This window comes from Cyanistes caeruleus, chromosome 6 (assembly GCF_971803275.1).
Source record: "Cyanistes caeruleus chromosome 6, bCyaCae1.hap1.1, whole genome shotgun sequence".
Classification (NCBI taxonomy): Eukaryota; Metazoa; Chordata; class Aves; order Passeriformes; family Paridae; genus Cyanistes; species Cyanistes caeruleus.
This window is the reverse complement of record NC_141706.1, coordinates 3,567,669-3,576,747: the sequence shown is the minus strand read 5'-3', so window position 1 is coordinate 3,576,747 and position 9,079 is coordinate 3,567,669.

Below are 9,079 nucleotides of genomic sequence, written 5' to 3'. Positions count from 1 at the left end.
CCCTAAAGTAAAACCTCGTGGTAGAACTCAGATTAAAAATGGCCTAAAGGAAGGACTTAATCTGATTAGGAGATGACAGCTCCATCCCATATCAATTTACAGAAGTCAGAAGTGGTTAGTTATATCAGTTTTCCTTGGTTATTACATTCAATCTTGAATAAATGAGGGGGAAAGTCTGTCTGTGCTCCTCACACGCAGTCATTTAATTCACTGTTCTTTTCTGGCAAATCTCATTCATAGTGCTCCTTTGAAATATGATTGGTGATGCCAATTACCACAGGCATATTGGCTGAACAGAATATATTTCATTTTATTAGAGAAAAAGACATCAATGGAATCGGCTATAATTTCTGTGTCCCTTGCTATTTAATTCCTACACTGTTTATTTTGTATTTCAGAGGATGAGCATGCATCCTCTGCTCCCACTCAGTTTCTCATTATTTCTCCATTAAGTCAAATTACAATATAATTCAAGAATATCCAAATTGATGAAAAATGGTATTGCTTTAGTTTTTAAAAACTAAAGAGCCATAGAATAAGCAGCTTTCCTCATCTATAATCTTAGTCTTATCAGATGCTCAATTTAGTTGAAGACAATATAAATGCAGGAACTCAGAAACCAACAACCAAACTGATAAATTGCCTACAGTAAGGATATTTTATCATGCAAATGTCAATAACCTCAGAAATAAGCTTTAAAGGATAACAAAAAAAATCGAATTAAAACCAGGAAGTTCATTGACATAAGACAAATTATCATTTAAAACCGAGTTTGTTAAAAGAAGAGAGTTTTATATGAAAGTTTTACTGATATTTTAAATTTAGCTGAAGTCCTGGATTCAAAAGAGTTTGGATTTTACCCACAGTGAACAGCTACATCCATTCTTTCTCAATAGCAGGCATGGGCCATCTGGCAAGGGCTGGAAACCTGTTCAATTTTTGTGGGGTACTTCTGATTAATTACCTTCTCTGCTCATGAACAGTTTTCCTGAAGAAACCAAAAGAACTGTGCTGGTCTCTGTCTCATCCCAGGGCTTGTGAACTTTATCCTGGTGTGCTTAGCAGGCTGGGCTGAAAGGGGCAGTTATGCAGCAGATAAAATAAAGAACTTAGCAAGTTAATCATTTTGTGTTCTGATACAGCAGTTTAAAATAGGGTCTTAACTAAAAATCTCAAAATCTCAAAGTACTATAAATTTTAAAAATATAAAATTAAAAATCCTGGTGCTAGAACAGAGCACAGCAGTGATTTCAAGAGCTGTTTGTGATTCCTGACAACGTGGGTGACCCCACAGCCCAGGCCTAGATCCATGCATTAAGTGCACTAATAACTCAGCCAAAATCAAAGGTGCTACTTCATTCTGATACTCACACAAACAATCAGCCTCTGCTGTTGTGCTTTTGTTGCATTTTGTTTGTTTCTATAAAGAGGAAGGTAGCATTTTCCTTCAAAATTCCTCCAAAAAAAATAATAAAAAAGGTGAAATTTAAAAATAAGGCAATGCAAAATATAGAGGTTGTCAAAATACCAGAAAAAAAATGACATACTTGTGAGTTGCCCTGATTTACAAAGCCCAGAGCTAGAAATACTTGTTGCACTTCATTGGGCACTGCACAATCTGCTGGTCCAGCACAGATTTATCCTGCAGCCTCAGCCAGCCAAGCCACACTCACTTTCTAACACAACCTGTGGGGAGCTCAGCAGCATTTCAGAGCTAAAGCTGGATCTCATCTACCACATGCAGAAAGACTTCAACTGCTTTCTTTTATTTTATTTAATTGTAGTAAGCGGCTTCAATTTATCAAAGCCTTATTTTAGGCATCACGTGGATGAATCCTGATTATAAATATATATATACACACATATATTTATAAATTTATATATTTATAAATATATATTTATATAAATATAAAATAATCAGAAAATGTTTAAGTTTTCTAACTGTTTGAAATATGCTCTTGCTATTTAAAGGTCACCTTTAACTTTTAATATCATATATTTTAGGAAATATATTAAAAAAGGTGTTTTACAACAATGAAAGTAAGTATGAATATACTATTACACTTTGACTGAAAACTCCTTGAAACATGATGGAAAGGTACAAGCCCTGGTATACATTATTTTTATATTTAAGTCATATATAAAGAAACATTAATATCCTTTGTAGAATCAGATGTTCTAAGCAATAGGAGACAACCATATTTTTGCAAATAATTTCAGCTATCAGGAGAAATTTTGCTGGAAATATCTTAATGAAAGGATGAGGGAGAACAGAAAGCTGTAAGACTGCTCTAAAACTGACCAAAAACCAGAAATATAGTATTAGACAGAGTGATGCAAATAGAAACACCCTGGAAAAAGTATATTGACAAGGGAGTTCTGGAATATTCTCTAACCAAGCTAGACTTCATAGTCTAGCTTACAGTCTGTATAATTCACTTTAGTCTGGATTCCAGGGAGCAGGACTGCATCATTCCTCTAGGAAAAAAATAATTAGATTTATTGCAAAACAAGACTACATATGTGTCATTTAATACCTGTAGTGCATTATTCTTCATTCTCTTTCTGCATTTCATAGTGAATCTCTTCTGCAAAGGCTTTTCAAATTTCTGTGCAGTACTTGAAGCAGATTCCTTGAGCTTCTTGCAGCTGCCAGGATGTGCCTGAGATCAGCCACAAGCAAGAGCAGAGTGCTGAGAACTCGGTAATTCAGATGAACTGGAGAGCTGTAGGTGATGTTTCTGCATTCCAAGGGCAGCACAAACACTTCAGGTCTCTCCATGTGTTGAGTTTGAACCCCAGCTGGCAGTGCTGAGGGCCAGGCATCCACTCACTCATTTCCACCAGATTGGGATGGGGGAGAGAGCTGGAAGAGTGAGAGAAACCATGGATTGAGATAAAGACATTTCAACAGGGAAAGCCAAAGCAATCCCCACAGGCAAAGCAAAGCAAGGAGCTCATTCCCCCTTCCCATGGGCGGGCAGGGGCTCAGCCTGGTGGCTCCATCCCACCTAGCAGGGACTTGGGGAGACAAACACCAGCACCCCCAACATCCTCCTCTTCCTCCTTCCTCCCCAGCTCTCTGTCCTGAGCACGGGGCCCATGGTCTGGGACATCCCTTGGGCTGGCTGGGCTCAGCTGGGCCAGCCCTGGCCTCTCCCAGTCCCTCTCTCGTGGGCTGAGAGGCACAAAAGGCCTTGGCTCTGTGCAATTCTGCTCAACAATAGCAAAAACATCCCTGGCTTATCAACTCTGGCTCCAGCACAAAGCCAAAGCACAGCCCTACACGAGGTGCTAAGGGAAAATACCTCAGCTACAAACAGCACACTGTACTACTGAAGAGATTTTATTGGTTTTTTCTAATGTTTTGGTGATGCCATAAATTTTCATTCTGGGTCACTGAGAGATTGTACATATCAAAGACATATCAGATGAACCCAAGATTATTAGCCAGCAATCAGATGAATCAAAGAAAATCAGTTTTGACCATTTCTTCATTAGTTATATGATAAACAAACACATATACGATGAAATAACTTTTTTTTTTAAAAAAATATAGATATATAGATATATAGATACAGATATAGATATAGATATATAGATATAGATATAGATATAGATATAGATATAGATATTATATAAAGTAGCTCTTTATAAACAAACCAGGTAGAAACTCCAGTTAAATCCTCAACAGCCTGGCTGTGCTACAGGGATCCATGGAAATAATCTAATAAAGAAATCAATCCTAATAAAGAAATCAATCCTTGAATTTCCATGTTTTTTGCAGTGAGCTTTATGTTTAAGCTTCTCAGTCATACAATGCACATCTTTTGACAGTCAGATCTCTTTTTTAGCACCTCTACCTCTGTAATTATTTTTCCTGAGGCATAAGTTTGGGTTTATAAGCATTCAGATAAGCACAATTTTTTGCAGCTGGTTGATCATACAAACATCTGTTTGGGTGATGGCAGTGTAAGCAAGAACACAAAATTTCTTTACAGCTATAACAATGAGCAATATATCAGTGTGGCAAAATATTCAGGTAATGATGTAATTACAAATTTCTCTCAGGATTTTAGGTTTGGTAAATAAAAAAAAACACCAATTCCTTTTAAATGCTTCAGTATGTTGTTTTAGAAAAACAAAGGTACTTGGGCTTAGCCAACAGTGTCTTCCTGAGTGAAATTTGGTTCTGGAGTTGATTATGGCCAACAGGTTGTCTATATATTGCTTAATTGTAATTAAGATATTTTAGTTTTCATTTATATTTCATGTCCAGATCTTTACACATCTTATGCTGGAGAAAACAGCTATTTCTGCCCTAAAGCTCAATTTTAAAATTGCTGGTTTTCCTGTACATTCCGTGTTCAGAATAGAAATGTGTGTTGCCCACAGTTTATGTTGTACAACATATGCTTGGTTAATCTCCCCAGTCTGATTTTGAAGCATTACTTGTTATCTACTGTTGGGCCTCATTTCATGATGTCAACACCATCAACAAACTGCATAACACATCAACAAGCTACACAGTATTAAGGTTATTAGCACCAGTTGTTGTTTTGTGTTTCCCAATCCATGTAATTTCAATACGGCTTTGAGGAGAATGTTTCCAAAGGCAAAATGAAAAGATTCTCTCCAGTTCTACAGCTTTTATCCTTAGATCTGATCACATATCCTCTCTCCTTTCACCTTTCAGGTGCTGAAACACTGACTGCTTATCCATAGGAATGGAAATAAGCTTTTAAATTCTGAAAGCAAGCAGCATCTCACTCCCTGAGCTTTTCACTTCTTGCTGTTTTGACATTCCCAGAAGGAGTTACCAGTGCTGAATCCAGGCCTGTTTCACTGTCCTGTATGTGAATATTCATGTACATATCCATAGGACTATTTTTCAATCTCTGGAAAGATCATAGTTCTTGTCTTCTAATCAAAATCAAAGTAAATTTACACAAAAATCACACATATATCCAAATATCTTGTTTAGGCCTTCATAGACAGTGTAATTCATCTGATCAGGATCTCACTGGGGTCTTAAAAATCTGTCTTTGCTCTTGTACAACATGGAAAATACCCTGTTTATCTTCTAGGATATGAAGTGTATTGAAATACCTCTGCATACTTTACATTTTCACTGAATTTGATTGTTCCTCAGTTTTTTAGTCCACCTCCCATGGGTTTTCACTACTGCTGGAGAGGGCTCCTTGTCTGAGCCAGTGTAAATGGTTTAAAGGTTGGTATTCACCTCCCTAAGATGGAAATAATGTATCTCGGGTTATTGAGACTGAAATATTGAAATATATATTAATATGTTATAAATAGATTATATTTCTATTATATATATATTGAAATATTGAAAAAAGTGATTTGTAAGGCAAAAATAAGAAGAAGTATTCAGGAACACAGAGCTCTAGCAAATGTCTAGATGTTGTTCTCTTCAGAACAAGTAAAAGGAACAAATAATTTGTTAATCTTTTATCTGAATTAGTCCAAGGGCTCATATATACAAAAAATTTGTTAGATGTTAAAGTAAAAACAGCCTATGTCAATTTCTTTCCATATTGTGATTAACTTGTGTTTATCAAACCTTTTTCTACTATTGAAAGACATATTTTTGCATAAGGAATTGCTTGAAAATAACCCAATTTTACTTTATGTTGCCCGTGCTTTCTATTTAGAATTGCTCTAGGAGAGCACCTGCTACATGACAACAGCTCAGGTACACAGTGATAAACACTGATATATTTTACTCTATTTTTTAAACTGTTGGGGTTTTCCACCTTGAGGTTTATTATTATTATAAAATACTAATAAATTATATTAATAAACTATCATATAATAATTATTATATAATATTAATATAATATATTATATTTTAGATATTATATTATATTTTAGATATTATATTTTAGATATTATATAATATATAATAAATATAATATAATATAATAGTATAGTATAGTATAGTATAGTATAGTATAGTATAGTATATACATTATTATATATTATAATAATATTCTATTAATAAATTATTAAGTAATAATAATAATAATAATAATAATAATAATAATAATAATAATAATAATATATTAATATTAAGTGCCTTACACCTGTCTTGAGTGATGTTTATGGATTTGTAAAAACTCCAGTGAATTCTACTCTTTTCTTTAGAGGGAGCCTGAACGTTTCACCCCTTTTGACTTGCTTTCTGATAGTTTTCTTTCTCAAAATAGACAATATTATTCTTCCAATGCCCCATAAGAGATCCCTTTTGCCAAAAACAATCTGTACAGACACAGCTTCATATGGCACAAAGGCTTTTCTAGGTCGAAAGATGTAAGTGCTAAAATTGCATGAACAAGTTTGGAATTGCAAAAATACTTACAGCTCATAAAACCTTCCTACAAAAACTCCTAACTCCACTCAAAGCAGTGCCTTGCAGGATGCTTTATGGCATCAATCTTGTAGCTTTCTCCTTCTGAGTTTTTTGGCATCTAGGTCAGTAAAAAATGTATTATTTTCTAAATAAGTATCATCACTTTTTTCCCCCCATCTGTTAAAAATAGATACAGTGAATCTATAGCTCCCAGTTCATATAATGGTCCCATTAATTGATTCATAGGGATTTGTATTAATCAATTATTATAATCAGAGCTATTATGGAAAATACCTCTTAGAAAGGAGAAGAGTGAAAAATAACTAAGTGCCCTGAAGAAGTTCAAGAAATCAGGTGGATTAACAAAAATATTTCAAAGTGCAAAAAAAAAATTGTATTTATTTTAAATGCTTTTTTTTGGCCTTTACTTTTCCAGTATTCCACACTTCCATCAGGCAGTGAAGATGGTATTGTGCCACCCTATTAAAGTGTACCCACTGATTAAAGCTCTTACCCTGAAAAATGAAACCTAGACAAAGTTTCTAACGTGCTAGAATAAAGAATTTATTCTGATCTTACTAGTTTAATTTAAGCTACCAACACTATTTCATTCATTTGTTCACACACTGAACATTAATAAATCAGAATTTAATAAAAGGTTGAGTTATAACAGTTATACCACAGAAGGAGAAGACGACCAGGAAGAAAAATCTAATAAATATTATTTATTATGCTAAAATAATAACCATAATCACCATTAATATCACAGGAGTAGAAGGTCACATTGCTGAATGGTCCATGATGAAAAAACACTGAGATGTGTAAAAGGCCATTCTCTCTTTGGATGTTTGAAAAAAACAGTCTTTGTACTAAAACTATTGTCAAGTGTGAACCATTACTGCTGGAAGACAAGGGAGGAACACCCCTGAGATCTTCCAGGATTATAGAAAAAAATTTGGGTAAATAACTTAAGTTAGATTTTTACTGAAACCCATTAAAAGGAAAATAAAATCCAGAAAAATGAATTTTTCACATCCGGTATAGTAAAAAATCTCATTTTCTTGCTACATTTTTATAGTTGTTTGGTTAATTACAAGAAAGGAAAAATTACTGTAATTCTTTGTATAGAAAAAACTTTATAGTAGAAGTAAAAAAAAATAAATTTAAAGATCAGGAGTGGAACATAAGACTGCCTTTTGATATATGCCTTCAGTAATGTTTTCTGAAACAACTGAGGGGCCTCAAGAACAGATTTTGTTTAGGTCATGAATCTTAGTTTTTTAGATGAAGATGATCTTTGACGAATCAGAAATTACTTTGTGAAGGACTAAGAAACCCCAGGAATTATTAAACCTGCTCAGGAAACTGCTGAGGAATGGACAAGTGTGAGGATCTTTAACAAAGGAAAAAAATATTCCCTTTTCTTTTGTACTCTCCATAAAACTCTTCAGCCATTTTGGTCTTCACGTGTCTGAAGGGTTTAAAGATGTCTCCAACACATGTCAAGCCAAATTGTCTTTATATTTAATGATATTAATTATATTTAATATATATATTTAATATATATTAATTATATTTAATTATATTACATTATATTATGTCATTTGTATTTACCTCCCCAAAAGAACTTCACTGCCTGTCCATTTTGGTTTTTCTGGTTTATTGTGTTGAGTACAAAGGGAAGCATTTTCTACCAAGTGTTTGAATTCCACCTGGGCTCTTGGTGTCTGTTGTACAGGATAAATAAAATGTAGCACCACCAATCCTTTAATTTCTGTTTTCTGTAGGTTTTGAAGGTCCCTTGCATTTCATTTGGGTCAAATTTCACTTCTGCTGTTCAGCCTAATGGAAACCCAGTGCAGGGATTTGGGGCTTTAACCATAACATTTACTGAGACTGCTGCCTTACCATTCTGTTTAAACAATGTAAGATGGGCACAAAATGTGTGGTAATTCCCAGCTGATCTTTATTTTTTTAGCAGAAAATTTGATATTCTAGTGCCAGGGTAACATTCTTTTAAAACCTTGGCTTTAACAACAGGGAGGTTGGAGGATCAGATTTACTCATCTACTTCTTTCAGTGACAGCAGTCAGTTATCTGTAGTATGAAGATAGCAGCTTTCAAATCGAATTTTTTTGTTTAGATTTAAATTTTAGATCTATATTTTAATTTTATTATAATTCTGAGTTAATTTTTGGCTAAAACTGAATGGTATGTCAAATGCAAAAAATCAGATATCACAGTATTTATACTTTCATATGTTTATAAAAGTTTAAAACCAGCATAGAAGCAGATTGAAAGGTTCAATCAAGATTGAATTTCTCTGTATTTTGACAAGGGCTACCTGAGATACTTTGTACTGAATCATAGTATTTTAACTGTAAAAATTCATACAGTGATAAAGTCATACAAGCAATAAAATAGAATATTTCGAATACAACAGAAGGATTAGGAATTCAATTCCTAAATCTGATATTTATTTATTTTTTTTTAATAATGCTTATCACAAAAAAAATAAATTATTTAACTGCACAAATAGGTTGAGCCAAACAGGTAACCACCATAATCAGTCAAATTTGTATTATATACAGGCAAATGAAAACCTCTGCACTTTTTCTTTAGCACAAAAAGAGTTTGTCAGTCCTGGAATTTGTATTTTTAAACCATAGCTCAGGTAGGATGTTTTAAGAGAAAGTCCTAGATAAG